The sequence below is a fragment of the Miscanthus floridulus genome, chromosome 7, assembly GCF_019320115.1.
Source record: "Miscanthus floridulus cultivar M001 chromosome 7, ASM1932011v1, whole genome shotgun sequence".
Lineage (NCBI taxonomy): Eukaryota > Viridiplantae > Streptophyta > Magnoliopsida > Poales > Poaceae > Miscanthus > Miscanthus floridulus.
This window is the reverse complement of record NC_089586.1, coordinates 82,010,837-82,025,598: the sequence shown is the minus strand read 5'-3', so window position 1 is coordinate 82,025,598 and position 14,762 is coordinate 82,010,837. Positions and strand designations below refer to the sequence as shown.

The 14,762-nt window shown below is 48.0% G+C and overlaps 1 pseudogene; it reads right to left on the bottom strand.

The window, feature by feature from the left end:
* Positions 1-8,125: 8,125 nt before the first annotated feature.
* On the bottom strand, positions 8,126-14,381 carry LOC136465743 (monooxygenase 1-like; annotated as a pseudogene).
* Positions 14,382-14,762: the final 381 nt, after the last annotated feature.

The window sequence follows — 14,762 nt, the reverse complement described above, 5'->3', positions numbered from 1 at the left end:
ACTCGGCAAAGGTACCCACTTTGCCGAGCGCCGTTGACTTAGACACTTGGCAAAGGTGGCCACTTTGCCGAGTGTCACCGACAAGACACTCGGTAAAGTGGCGACCTTTGCCGAGTGCCTGGCCCGTGGCACTTGGCAAATCTGTGATGTTTGCCGAGTACAATGGCCATTGCACTCGGCAAAGCATGTTCCCAGGTAGTTCTCAAATGGTCACTTTGCCGAGTGTCATGGCCATTGCACTCGGCAAAGTGACTAAAAACAACCTTTTTTATTTGTTTTTTACATCCCATCCAAACAAACAAAAGATATATATAACAAACATCACCAACCATCACATATATATCATCAACATCACATATATATCACCAACACCACATATATATCACAAACGTCACATATATATCACAAACGTCACATGTCTCACAATATATCACAAATAAGTTCACAAGCAATCCAAGTGCTCCATCATCGTCAACCACAATTGCAAATAGAAGTATCATTAACAACCACAAGTATCATCACTGATTTGGTGAAGGATTCGCTGAAGCATGAGGATCGTTCGATACCGCCGATTGATTCTGCATAAAGGAGAAGAGATTGCATGTATGAGACAAGATAAATATATACCATACATGAATAAAACTTTCATACTCCACTAGGTTTGACCGTAAGTATGAATATACAAACTAAAACATTTATACTCATAGGAGTAGAATAGTGAGGAGGTGGAGGTGGAGCGAATAGCGAAGGTGGCGGAGCTACACCCGTAGCGGCGCCAAGACTTTGCATGTACTAAATAATCTCCACCATCCTTCGCTGCTTGGCCTCCTGCTTGGCCTCCACCCTCTCCATCTTCGCCTGCATCTGCTCCCGTATCCTCCTCTCTTGTTCCAGCTAGGCTTACAATATATTCACCCCACTATGGCTCCCTGCACCGTGCGCGGCGCAGCGCTACCAGGCCTTCGCGATGGCCACCCCGCGGTGCCCGCCCTCCAGCGCAGTGGCATACCAGCACGGCTGGGACCCCGTGATGACCGCCCTCCGACATGGCAGCGCACTAGCATAGCTGAGACCCCATGATGGCCACTATCCCTTCCTCGCACGTAGCTCTCCCTCTCCCTCTCTCTGGATATGGCATATGCTTTTAGGGATTTTGATTCTTTTGTTTAGAACAAGGAGTAGGTGAGAAATTTTTGGCCGTTTCACTTCGAGAAAATGAGAATTTGGCCATCCTCGAAACTTGGCTTCGCTACTTTGCCATCCCACAAATGGGATTCACTGTTTTGCCGTTATGAAATGCTATCATCACGCTAGAATGCACTTTTGGTCCATTTATTGGTGCTACTTAGTTTCTATTCCTGAATTACCCCTGCCCCTTCGATCTAAAATTCCCGTGTCCATACCTGTGACTTACAAAATGGAGAGAAAACAAATCGGCTATTTCTCCTTCGTCGGGCTAAGCACATGATGTACTTTTCTAGGCCCCGCCGGTGCCACCCCTCTCCAGCACCGCATCCCATGCGCCGCCATCCCTCGCTAGTGCTGCTGTAACAACCCAGGTTTTCCAATAACCCAAAAATCCAAACTTAAAAATTTTCTAACAAAACCCATGCATGGTGAGTGTGCATACTAGGAAACCACCCATGTAATTGCATAAGTAGAACCCAAGTTAGCATGGTTGAGCATTTTGCATTTAATTCAACAAGTGAGTTGCTTCTTCATGATTTTATGTGATGTAATAAAATCAATTCATCCTTTATAAATGACTTGTTGTGTGTGTTGCCAACCCTTGGCTTGGACCCTAAAATCCTAGATGACCCCTAGTGGACCCCACTAGGGTGTGTACAAGCTTGGCAACTCATGTATACATGCATAGGAGCCCTAGGTGTAGTGTGGAAATAGAAATAGAAATAGATAATGAATTGAAAAGGGAGAAAATGGAAAGAGGAAAGCAGCTCTAGCCGGCCCAGCAGTGGCCTAGCTCTGTCCCCGCGAGCACGCCCGTGCCTGTGCCCGTGCTCCTCATGCCAGATTGCTTCGCCCACACAGCCTAGCTAGCTGCCATGGCCTAGCACCGCGTCCCCTGCGTCACTACGTGCCGCCATCGCCGTCTTCCACCGCGGCCACTAGGTGGGCCCCGCCTGTCATCCCCTTCCCCTAGCACCCTCCTCTGCTTTTGCGAACAGAGCAGAGCATCGACACCAGAGCATCTCGCCCGGTCCCCCGCAACTCACAGCCATTCACCCTTGGGCCGTTGGCCACGGACGTGCGGATGTGCGCCACGTCTATGATCCGTGATGCCTACGCCTGCCTCTAGCTCGCACCCGCACCACGTGACGTCGCCTTCATGGCCCCGCACCGCTGACACCACCCCGTCCTTGCCTTGATCGTCGTCATTTGAAATTAGGGGCGCCAGCGGGCACGCAACCACCCGCACTCCCAATACCCTAGCCTAGAGGCCGTATCTGCCCTACACGTACCCCCTCTGCCCTTCCCCACTGTTCGCCGCTCACCATGGCCATGGCCTCCCTATAAGAGGGCACCCCTAGTGCCCTAGCGTCCTTCCTACACCCCATCGCCACTCTATGGTAGCCCACAAACCACCATAATGCCCTAGAGGAGGAGAAGGAGGGAGGAGAAGGAAGGAGGGGAGGAGCCAAGCCCGCTGGAGATGAGGATGCCGCCAATCGCCTTCTTCCCTGTCGTGGATCGGCATGGCGCTACTACACCTTGACACTACTTTGACTCACCAATGCATCGGCATCCCAGCTGCCCCAACCCCACGGTGAGCCCCCGTCAAACCCCTCTACTCGCCCTCGCATTCGCGCCATGGCCACCAACGTGGTCTTCCAACCTAGGAGACCCAAAGGCCTCACCTTTGGCCGTCACACACCCCCACACATACACACGCATGTACATAGGCCAAGAGCCAGCCTTGCCAAGCCTCGGGTGCTAAGGAACATCAGTGTGCCCTCACCACACACCGCACGGTCGCTAAGGCCGAGGCCACCCATGGCGCCACCATGTTACGACCTCACCCAATCGGTAGTGGTAGCGCAACCACCCCAGCGAGATTCGCCTCACCAAGGGACATGATGTGCGCTAGATAGATGAAGAAGAGAAGCCCTAGGGGCCATTAGTCACCTTGCGACACTGGTGTAGCCACGCACTCATGCCACCGTCATGCCCTGACCATCTCGACTGACTTTGGCCGCCTCATGAGATGAGACCTGGCCATCGAGCTTTGCTTAGACCCCATACACCCTGCCATCTAGTTGGTTGGAGGAAAAGACCCTGCCTTGCCTTGGTCCATCAAGGCTGCATGCTCGTTAGAGTTTCACCACGTTCCCTCGCTGCGGAGCGGACTCCGCCATGCCCGTTAGTCATCGCCGGTGAGCCCTTTGGCTCTCTGGTGACTCCAATCGAAGGAAAGGAGCCACCTGGGCTCTAATTGAGGCTGTGGCCACTGCGCCGCTCTTGCCTTCACCGCCGAGCCGCTGTCATCATGGCCGCCTCGCCTAAAGCTGTTAGCACCACCCCTGGAGCCCTAGCCGTGTCCTCCATGGCACGGGGAAAGCTAATGGAGCTTTCCCTAGAGCCTCATCATTGCCTAGAGCACCTCACAACCATCCCCGCGTTGTCGTATCACCATGGCCGGCCACGCCAAGCCCCAAGGTACCGCATGTAGACCCTCGATGCAATCACCATATCCCCACGTAGCCGTAGAGCCCCTTACCCGCCCAGCTAGGCCGCTGTATCACGTGGCCGAGCGAGCTCGCCACCGGTGAAGGGCACCACCGTGAGAAACAAAAGAGAGGGGGAGGTAGCCGCGCCCTCGCCTGACCCATGTGTGCACCCAGTGCACCGTAGATCGAAGAGAGAGGGGGTGTGGACGTGGTCCACTATGGACCGTGCCTACGGTCCATAGACCCGCACGGGGCCGTCCATTGTAGCGCCCCTATCGACTCGAGCCTAGTAGCGGCCCACTTGCACCATGTGGTTGCCTGCCTATGCGACACATGTCCGGGCCTAGCCTGGCCTAGACCGTCCCAACCCAGCCCATATCCAGTCCATGACCCGGCCTATTGGGCCCAGTTAAGCCCAGTCAACGTTGACCGTTGATCGGTCAATGCTGACCGACAACCTAGTCCCACCTATCAGTGACCATAACCGCCTCATCCAATCATGTGCTGCCATGTGTCAGTCTCTGGTTTTCCCATTTGTTTATCTTTTTCAGAAAATGAATTTAAACTTTAGAAATTCATACGACCTCAGAAAAATATGAAACCAGTGCCCAATTTTTTCTAAAAATGAGCTCTACATTATAGGCTTATGTTTGAGTGCATTTGTATCTTTTGAATTTTTGTTGCTTCTTTATGATCATCTATAGGAGTCGCTTATCGCGGCTATATGTCTCGTTTGACAGACCTGGAGGAGCCATAGAAAGAGGAGCACGACCCCGACTACACTGAGGAGCTTGGAGATGACCTGCCAGGTGCCACAACCCACTCAACCTTGTTGAATCCTATTAGATAGGCTACAATGTAGATGCTAGTGCTTTACTTTTTTGCAAATGATCTGTGATAGGTTGCATGGTAGAATTTCTTGTGAGCCATTACCTTGTCGCAACCTATACTCCTGCACACCCGCTGTTAGGTTAGACGCTCGCTTACTTACTTGCTACTACTTCTACTGCGCATTATATCTATGATGTGATGCTTGGTAGAGGATTGTATGTGAGTGGTTAAGGCACTGGGTGCCGGTAATGTGGTAACAACTGGGGAGATCTTGGCGTGCATTTTGGGTGTGTGATGAGGGTTGAGTCGATCGGGTAGGATCTTACAACGAGTCGTTGGACGAGTCTTGCCAGGGGGTGCGACCTGGGCATCCCCTACGAGTGGTATCTGTGGCGGGCGCATGTGAGATGAGGAGATCCGGGGGTGGAGTGTCTTTGTGGGATGAAGCCTCGGCATGGAGGTGCCATCAAGGCACGTGGTGTTGGTTATCCCCTGTTGAGAAGATATCCTGTCCGGTCCCCCTAAGGACTGGTATGTCAAGAGAACCGGATCATAGGACCCTACGTGCACGCCACTCATCCCTGAATGGGCAGGGGACGGATGCTGACCAGCTAGGACTGTGCTACTACTACTAGGTTTAAAGTGGATAGTGTATGGAGGTACGGGAGTTTGGCCCACACCCTCCTAAGACAGCGTAGTGACCTTTGGGGCCCGGTACTATGTCTCACAGTCTCAGCGTTTCGGTGGACTCTGGGGTGGCCCAGGGCTGAGTGGTAGGGTGGCATCGCACCGGTTGGAAGGTAACCCGGTATCAGCCTAGGCGGGTCACCGCCGATGATGGTGATCTTGTGGTTCCAGGTGTACACGCTTTGCAAAGTTGATCTATCTATATGTATAGCCATGTCCTCGGATATGGACATTCCTATGGCCTACGCTTCCCTTGATTAGTGAGTGGAATCCTTTCTTCTCTCCCTCTGGGTTCTTGTGTTGGTTTTCGGCTTTGGCCGATGAGGCAAGGTATGAACGGGAGTCGTCCTTGTCGCCTAGAGAGTGTGAGAGTGGTGAGATGTGTGTGATGGGATGGGAGGACATGTGGACGAGATGGGTTGAAACTTGATGAATTATTATTAAAACTTAACATACTCGCATAGGAAAACTACAGCCACAAATAGGTCTTTTGCTCAACTCATGCATTCCACTACCACAAAGCATAGGGTGGTAGCTAGTGGCCAGTACAAATCATACTGATAATTGTTTGACAGGTTTCGAGCATGAGTACGATTACCAGGGAGATGGTTGGGAGGATTAGAGGTCTTATTCCTGCGCTTAAGTTTGGTTGAGAAGATGGAGTCGACGCCCGCTGCCTTTCTACTTGAAGTTGTTCTGGATGTTGTATGCTCTGAGTGATTCTGCCAAGTAGCGATGTAATAATGAGTAAACCTTGCTATTTATACTCTCTTTAAGACAGGTATTCGATGTATGATTGTGATATTGACTATTATTTGATAATATAATGGGATGATCACCTGGGACTATCACGTTATAGTACAAATCTGTGGATTTCCTTCAAGAAAATCGGGATCGTTTCAGCTGCCTCCCACACGTCGCCGCCAGTTCATATACCAAAGTTTCATTGATGATGTTTGTGGATCCGGATGGGCTCAGCTATGCCCCTTAGGAGGACAGTTCTGGTCCCGAGCTTAAATTATGGACAAAACTCTTTTCCATTTTCCCCCTTTTGTATGCCAGTTAAAATGGTTCACGTTTGACCAAGTTTCTAGTGAATAGTATTCACGTTATAGCTTCAAATCAATTTATTATGAAAATACGTTTCATGATTAATCTAATGTATTTATTTATATCATAAATATTGATACTTTTTATATATAACTAGGTAAATGCCCATACGTTGCACCGGGTAAAAATAATATCACGATAACATATGTATGAACGTGTTTTGTACTCCAAAAAGATAATGCGAGCATGATGTTCCAAACATCAATATTGTATAATTCAAGAATTCACCGGAAATGTGATGATTTTGTACCCATAACTTAATGGATCAAAAGAAAGAATCATTAATGATTTACAATGGGATGCTAGTACTTCGTCTGCAAACTAGCCCTCGTTTAGTTGGGCAAGTCGGTGGTGGCAGATTCACTGTAGCTACAGTGCCGTTTTGTTTTTATTTAGTGGTAATTGTCCAAATGTTGACTAATTAGGCTCAAAACGTTCGTCTCGCAAAGTACAGCCAAACTGTGCAATTAGTTTTTGATTTCGTCAATATTTTGTACTCCATGCATGTACCGCAAGTTTGATGTGACGGGAAATCTTCTTTTTGCATAGTGCCAAAATCTGGAATTTAGGGGAACTAAACACCCCCCTATATAGAAAGTTACAAAGTAATCACATGAATCGCGCAAGAATTTTATAGGAATCAGCCTAATTTTACAAAACTTCCAAGCATCTGGGCTTATTTTGCCGATTCAAAATTATTTCATCAATGCTAAATGGACTTGCACCACAAGTTCAACCATGGGTGAGATATTTAACTGTGGAGGAACCGATAAATTGGCACTGATTGCTGAATGGCTAACTCAACTTTCTTTTCCTGTGCAAAATCTAGGCTCCTAGTTGAGATTCCTTTTGTACACTGGCATCAGGACGCCAAGAAAAAGAATAAAAAAAAACAGTAGGTTACAGATCGGGATGAAGGGTATACAAATGGGGAGCTATTGATTTGGGTCCATAAGTGATAGTCTTGGAATCCAATATCCAGTCCCATCATTTAATACTTGTTAGCATACCAATTCAGCATGATAAGGAGACTTGCTCCGCCATGTAGGAATGAGCAGAATCTGCAATTTACAGAACATGAGAACTTTTTTTTAACAAGCTTCGGTGTCTTCGATAACTGTCATGTTTAAAGAGAAACAGACATTCAACCAGAGAAATGACAAAAGCTACGCAGAGTATCTTCGGTAGCAAGTTAGGCTACTTTCCCATCTCTCTGCACCGCTCGGCTCCACTGTTTTCTTCTGCTTGCTTGCTGCTGAACATCTTTTTAAATGTTTCATGCAATCCAAACAACCTAAAATTTCCATTCCTATGTTTTGGGATACCATGGTTTTTCACTTTTTGCTTCCTCTCATTCTTCGTTTCCTCCCTTTTCTCTATTTTAGAATCCTTTGTTCCCAATAGGGCTGTAGTGTACTCCAACTTATGTTCATTAATTTTCTGGTAATGTAATTCTACGATGCTTCATGCTTGGAAAAATGATATAGCCGTTCGTGGCTCTTAGTATAAATTTTGATTTCACACAACATAAATACAAACCGTTTTCTCTCTTTTTTTGTGATTGTAATGAGGAACTGCTTCATTTTAGAAACAAACTGACGATAAAGACTTGATCATTTGCTTTCAGTGCAGTGGTGAAAATGCAAAGTACAATAAAAGGGAAAAGAAAAAAAAATACATGCATTGTTTCATCTCATCTGGATATGAAGCTTATTGTGGCATAATTTCTTGTGCTTGGCACATAAATTATTCCAATATCCACGTGGCAACTCATGAATGCCATGATGTAGTAGGAAATGCATTCTGGAGTGCTAGAGGCGACCGCAATCATAGTTGGCATGCCTAAGCGATCGATTGCCTAGGATTGCAAGACAACGATGCAGGCAAGCTTTGTCACCAGCGACTTGGCACTCCCCAGCACCATCCCAAAGACAAAGGACTCCAGAGACACTAATGCCACCCTTAGCCTCCTCTCTCGGACATACTCCTTAATCGCGACACTGTAGTCGCCGGCGGCGGCTCCTGACAGCGATCGTGCGAGCACGACGGCGTCCTCGAGCCCCGATGCGCCGCCCTGGCCGATGAACGGGCCCATGACGTGCATTGCATCGCATCGCCTGCGACCGTCACGATGCCCTTGTGGAAGGTGCCGAACGCGACCTGCCATGGAGGCCGGTACCAGATGTTGTTCACGACGTTCAGGGTCTCCGGATCAGAGTTCTGCACCATCTCGATGATATCAGAAGGGCAATCTTGGGCTCGTAGCTTCTCTAGCACGGAATCCTTCGCGGCGATCACATCATAGGTGATCCTTCCTGGATGACATCATTGTAAGCACTAGTTAATTACTCTATTCAGCTAGCAGTTTGTCTTGTACTAGTTCCATAAATAGTAAACATTTATTTATATATACCTGTTGGAGGAATAGGCGTGAGTACCAAGAAATGAACTAGATTGTCGGTTACTGGAAGTCTGCCGACAAAGAACTGCTCTCCTTTTAATCGGTGAAACTCCGTACCAAATGAATGTCCATGCAGATATCTAACGAAACCACGAAAAACCGTCTGATGGATTGTTTTGGGCGCAGACAATCATAGGTACTTGGCTACCACCGAATTTGCACCATCACATCCAATCAGGACCTGTGCGTCGAGATCAATAAAAAGTTTCAGGCAGAGAAATAAGCAAAAAGAGAGGAATATGTGTCCATTGCACTCTTGAATTGATGCATGGATGTGGAGAACACCTTGGCCTTGATAATGCAACCATCGACTGTAGTAATTAGTGCCTCTATTTTCAAGCATCGGAGCTCCTTCCTAGCCAAATCAAGATTGGCTAACTTAATTAGTAATTAGTGCCTCTATTTGTGTCATAGGAAGACAACTACGAGAATTCTGGCTATATAGTTACGAGGTTTTTTACTTTTAAATACATTTTTATATGTAAATAATACCATGTGGAAGAAATCGTCCCACGGGGAGACGACATGATATTAGTTTTGAGGTTTAGCAGATCCATAGTATTTTGTCATTTCTTATGATGTATTAAAAAAATCATATAATTTTGGAATAAATAGATTTCTAGAGTTGTTTTAATTCAAACTTTTTAAACTTAGACGGAATCACTAGAAAGCCCATCAAGATTAATGACATCAATTTTATATCATTAGATATACTGTAGAATTTATTTTCATAATCTGCTTATTTTATGTCATGGATGTTGTTACTCTTTCTATAGAGTTAATTAAACTTAAGATAGTTAACTTGCACGGATTGGAATTGATTTATTATTTGGGAACAATACGCATATTGGAAACGTTGAACTAACCTGATTGGTAATAACCGGCTAGTCTTGTTGTTCCTTTGCCGCCACACGTTATGATACCTGAAATGTCAGTGTTAAAGCAAGCATTATTGAGTCCTAAAAAAGGGCAAACATACTGATTCTACTACTTGTTCCCTCTGATGCAAAGTTGGGACTTCTGATCTGCAGATTGTTCTCCAGAAGGATCATTTTGATACTGAATTGTCGCTTTTCAATTTTCATGCCATCCGAAGCAATCAAAATGTAATTTTAAGTTATCAGGATCAACAAGAGTAGTTGAGAGAAAACCTTTTTTTGTGACTAGTTGAGAGAAAACCTTGTGTGTAGTGGTTATACTAGCTTATTAATTAGGAGTACAAGTAGATCGAAGCTAGTATTTGTAACGGTACAAGCTTACGCGGTGACGAGTTTGGCAGTTTCCCTGAGCTCTGCAGCCACTCCAAGTTAACTCTCCATCCGTTGGCATGGATACCAGTTGCAACTCCATCTGCTCGTAAGGTCTCAGATCTCTCCAGCACTAGACTAGCAATCCCTTTCCTATATGCAAGTCAGTAAGCAAATTGTTTTGTTGTTCAGAGATACTCAAGAAATGGAAATTTCAGCAAAGGTGAAGGTTCGACGTAGAACGGGGGAAGAGCTTCCCCACCTAGATTATATGTATTAAAAAGCAAACTCCAATCAAGTCGTGGAGTTCGCACAATAGTTTCCCTTTTATGTACTCAACCTTCAAACTTGAAACTCGTATATTTTAGGTAAATAGCTGATGTAAGGGTCCCAGGGAAAACAGATACCCTTAGGTTCTGTTCGGTTTACCCCATATTCGACTTGTTCGGCTTCTTTTTTTCAGCCGGAACAGTGTTTTATCTCATAATAATTCAGCTAGAACAGTATTTGATCCATCTCTACGAGGCTTATGGTGGCTTCTAGCCCCATTTTGACCTCTTTCGCCACCTGTTCTGTCTTCGGAAGAAAGGGAGCGGTGGCTCGAAGATAGCCGGAGGCGTCTACCTGAATCTGCGTGACGATATGAAAGCCCAATACTTGCACTGCCCCTGGAACACCTCACTGGACGAGTGGTAGAAGAAATGGTTCTACATCCGTGAAGAGCCAAACACCATCACCCTGTGCGACGTGGGGCTGATTTCGGAGAAGAAGAATAGCTGGACAGAGAAGCCTGAGAACTTGGAGCAGATCGCCGAACTGCTCGGGATGATCCCGTGGGGAAAGCTAGATGGCCCCAGTGTGGTTGGCAACTTCATCAGCCGAAGGATCCAGCCCTGCCAGAAGAGGGTTCATCCTGGCTTCGAGTACCAGGGGAGCGCAGATCCAACAAGGACCAGGAAAGAGGCGCTCGACAAGACAGAAATCAAGGCCAGGATTGGTGAGCTATTCAACCTGGCCGATCCCAATTATGTCAGGTTGAACGACATCGAGCACGCCTTCAAGCTGGCCCGACCTCCACCAAAGGTAAATGATGCTTCCTTTTAACTGTAGAGTCATGTTTTAACAAGAAATTGACTGTTGTCTCCGTTATGTCTCAGATTAATGGTCGTGACCGGGCAGCAGTGCTCGTGTCTCCGCCCCCCGGTGTGGATTACCCGCAAGTTGCCGGCCCAGCCGCCCAGACCAGCGCCAGGACCGACGACGTCCACTGGGCGGCACTCGAGGCTGTGGAGGATGCGTCGACCAGAGCCGTTGGCAAGCGCCCGGCTACCAACAAATGACGCCAAGCCATCTTCCCCCTTTCGGACGACGAAGCAGAGGATGCGGACATCTTCCGGCTCATCCCTCGAAAGAGGAGGAGACAAATGGGGTCGACGGAGCAGGGTACCTCCTCTGTGCTAGCAGTGATCACATCACCGACCACTGCAACACAGAGGACAAGCGAAGGAAATACCGAGCATCAAGCCCCGACGCCTGTACCGCTGGTGGAAAGAGTTTCGGTGGAACCTGCCGAGCACGCGGAGCAGGGGCGGTCGAGGAGACGCTCCTTCGCCACATCATTCCGCGCTTCGAAGCTGTAAGTATCTATAACTTTGATGTAAGCTTGCAATTTGTATTGAATACTATTATCTTCTGAACTTTTCTCTGATAAATTAGGTCGGCGTCCACCGAGAACCCCGACCAGCTAGCCGGGTGCGGCACAACTTTGCCAACAATGGCGGAAAAAACTGCCCAGTAGCCAGCCGTGGAGGAGCCTGTAGAAGGAACTCCGCCGGGACCTCAGCAGGCGGACGACCAGACATTAGTCCCCGAGCGGCTAGTCGAGAAGACAGCCGAGCAGAGTACCAGTGCTCTGAGCACAAAACCTGCTGAGGCAGATACCTTGGTGCCAAGGGAGCCGGATCAAGCCGAGGAGCAGCAGCCGGAAGTGGCACAGAGCACTCTTGCAGATGCAACGGCTCGTGGAAAAGCCCTGGTGGTCGTGGAGACTGTAGACTCCAGACCAGCACCGCCCCCCGAACAGGAGGCTGAAGAGGACGAAGTAGAAGAGGTCCTGGGCCGTCCCCAAGATAAGCGACAACATGTATATGTGTCGCGCTGGCGGAACGACGAATGGGTTATGCACGAAGAAATCCTAGAGGTCGAAGAGACCCTAAGAGTCGAACGGACGGCAAAGCGTCTGGTGACAGAAGTCTAGGTATGTTTGGCTTGACCACTTGACCCTATTATGTAGTCGATCTGTCTGACTTAGCTTATTTATGTGCAGGACTTGATGAAGACCGCGAGGTACCGAAAGAGGTGCTTCGATTAGATTGAGGGAATCACAGCGAATAATAAAGAACTGGTGGCCGAGGTGGAACACTTGCGCCGCCAACTTGAAACCGCCGACCAGAAGAGTACAGAGCTAGAGACACAAAACCAGGACCTGGTCACTTTATCACAGCAAGTGTGTAACACGTATTGTTGTGTTGTTGGTAGTGACAGCTGTAATGCAGGCTTAGAAGCTGAAGTAACCCGCCTCCAAGAGGGGAAAAGCCGCGTGACCGCAGAGTGTGGTCGTCTGAAGGAAGACAACGAGAAACTGGCACGCAGCCAGTCCCAACTCTAGGACCACACCACCAAAATGAAGGAGGAACTGAAAAGTAAGTATTCCAGACCATCTTTCTCATTCTGTTGCCCACCTTGTCTTGTCGTCCCATAACAGTTGATGTCTTGTACGGTGTTTAGTTTTAAAAGTCAATGCCAAGAGACATCTGGAGGCCGTGATCAAAGAGCGTGACGGCTGGAAAGCACGATGCCTCGAGGTCACTGAGGAGCGGGACACGTGGAAGAAACGGTGCCAAGAAGTGGCAACTGGTATTGTCCTCGTCCTCGACCTTATCGACCCAGCACTCACAGAGGAAGAGCCAAAGACGCCTTAGCTCGGACTGGTCAAGAGATGCAGTCAAGCGTGAGGATGGTTCCAAGAGTTCGTGAAGGAGGCGGGTGAGTACATGGGTGCCCATGTACTAAGCATGGTACGTGCTCACTACCCCCTGATCGATCTCAAGCGCCTGGAGGCTGGGTACCCAAAGGAGGTAGACCTAGACAAGGCGGAGGAGCTTCGGACGGCCCAGCTGGACTTGTCGTCGAAGATAATTGGCGACATTAACCTGTGTGGAGGTGGGGCAACACCTGTATAGGGTACGCCATTGACGAGTCAGCTGGAAATGCCATCAGTTGCAAGCCAACCAACGAAGCCTGCGGTCTCGACCAGCCAGGCATCGGCGGGGCCATCCCCTTCAGCTCAACTAGCACAAGAGTCCCCGAGACTCGAGTAGGATGTCAGAATCGGCGAGCAGTAAGTGCTACGCACCCCAACCAGCCAATGTAATAGGCTTAGAGCTATAGAAGGAGGACATAGTTGTGTTATTGTAAACTTTAGCCTCTTCAGGCAAGCTTGTAATAACATAACTGTATATCCTTATAAGCTTGTTTGCTTTGTATAAAATGTATTTAAGCTTGAAACTTTATGTTGGTGTAACTAAGTGAGAACATGTTAACGTTCTGTTTAGTTGTACCATTTTGCTCGACACATCATCCTAGATAGTTTGTGCGGCCTTAGTTTGTCATGTGGTCGGAGTGTGAGGTATGGTGACCTGTGCACACGTAGATGCGGACAAGTCAAACCAAGGGGGACCTGCCGATCACCCGTAACGTAGAGAGCGGATCCCATGCACGTGTTGGGAGGAACCAGAGACAAGGCCTGCTCTGAAAACCGTAGAAGGAGTGGTGGTTGGCTTTTACTGGCTAGGTTAGAATAATCATAAAATTCGAAGTGACACATTAGAGTGGTCGGAGAAATCATAATTGCTTTATTGAAGTAAATCGAAAGTACAAGGGGAGTACATATCTCAGTAGTTAAGAATAGAAACGTCTAAGCTTGTCGATGTGCCACGAGTTTGGTACGTTTGTACCGTCCAAGTGAGCTAACCTATAAGACGTTGGTCGTGTGACTTCCTTGATCATGAAGGGTCCCTCCCATGGGGTTGTGAGTTTATGGATGCCAGCCTGGTTCGTTTTCCACTTCAGTACCAGGTCCCTGACCACGAAGAAACGCTCTTTAACGTTCTTGTTGTAATACCTGCGCAAAACAGCAAGGTACTTGGCCATACGTACACAAGAATCGAGCCTTTTTTCTTCTGCGCTGTTAACTTCTAGCTCCCGTACTTCATTGACCTTGCCCTCGTCGAAGTTCTCTACCCGTGCTGATCTGAAAGCTATATCTGGTGGGAGGACTGCCTCAGCGCTGTAAACCATAAAGTATGGTGAGACGCCTATGTTACAACTGGGCTGAGTTCGGAGGCCCCAGACCACGGCTGGTAACTCCTTGAGCCATCTTTCGGGAGCTTTGTCGTTTTCTCTGTACATCCTCTTCTTTAATGTGTCCAAGATCATTCCATTTGCCCGCTCGACTTGTCCATTAGCTCTAGGGTGCGCCACCGAGACGTATTTTACTACTATGCTCCTTTCATCGCAGAAGTCCCAAAAAGCGTTCCCGGTGAACTGAGTACCCAGATCAGTGATGATGCTGTTGGGTATGCCAAAACGGTGGATGACCTGGTCGAGGAACATGACAGCCTTTTCTGAAGATGCCTGTACCAAAGGCATGTATTCTATCCACTTAGAAAATTTGTCAAT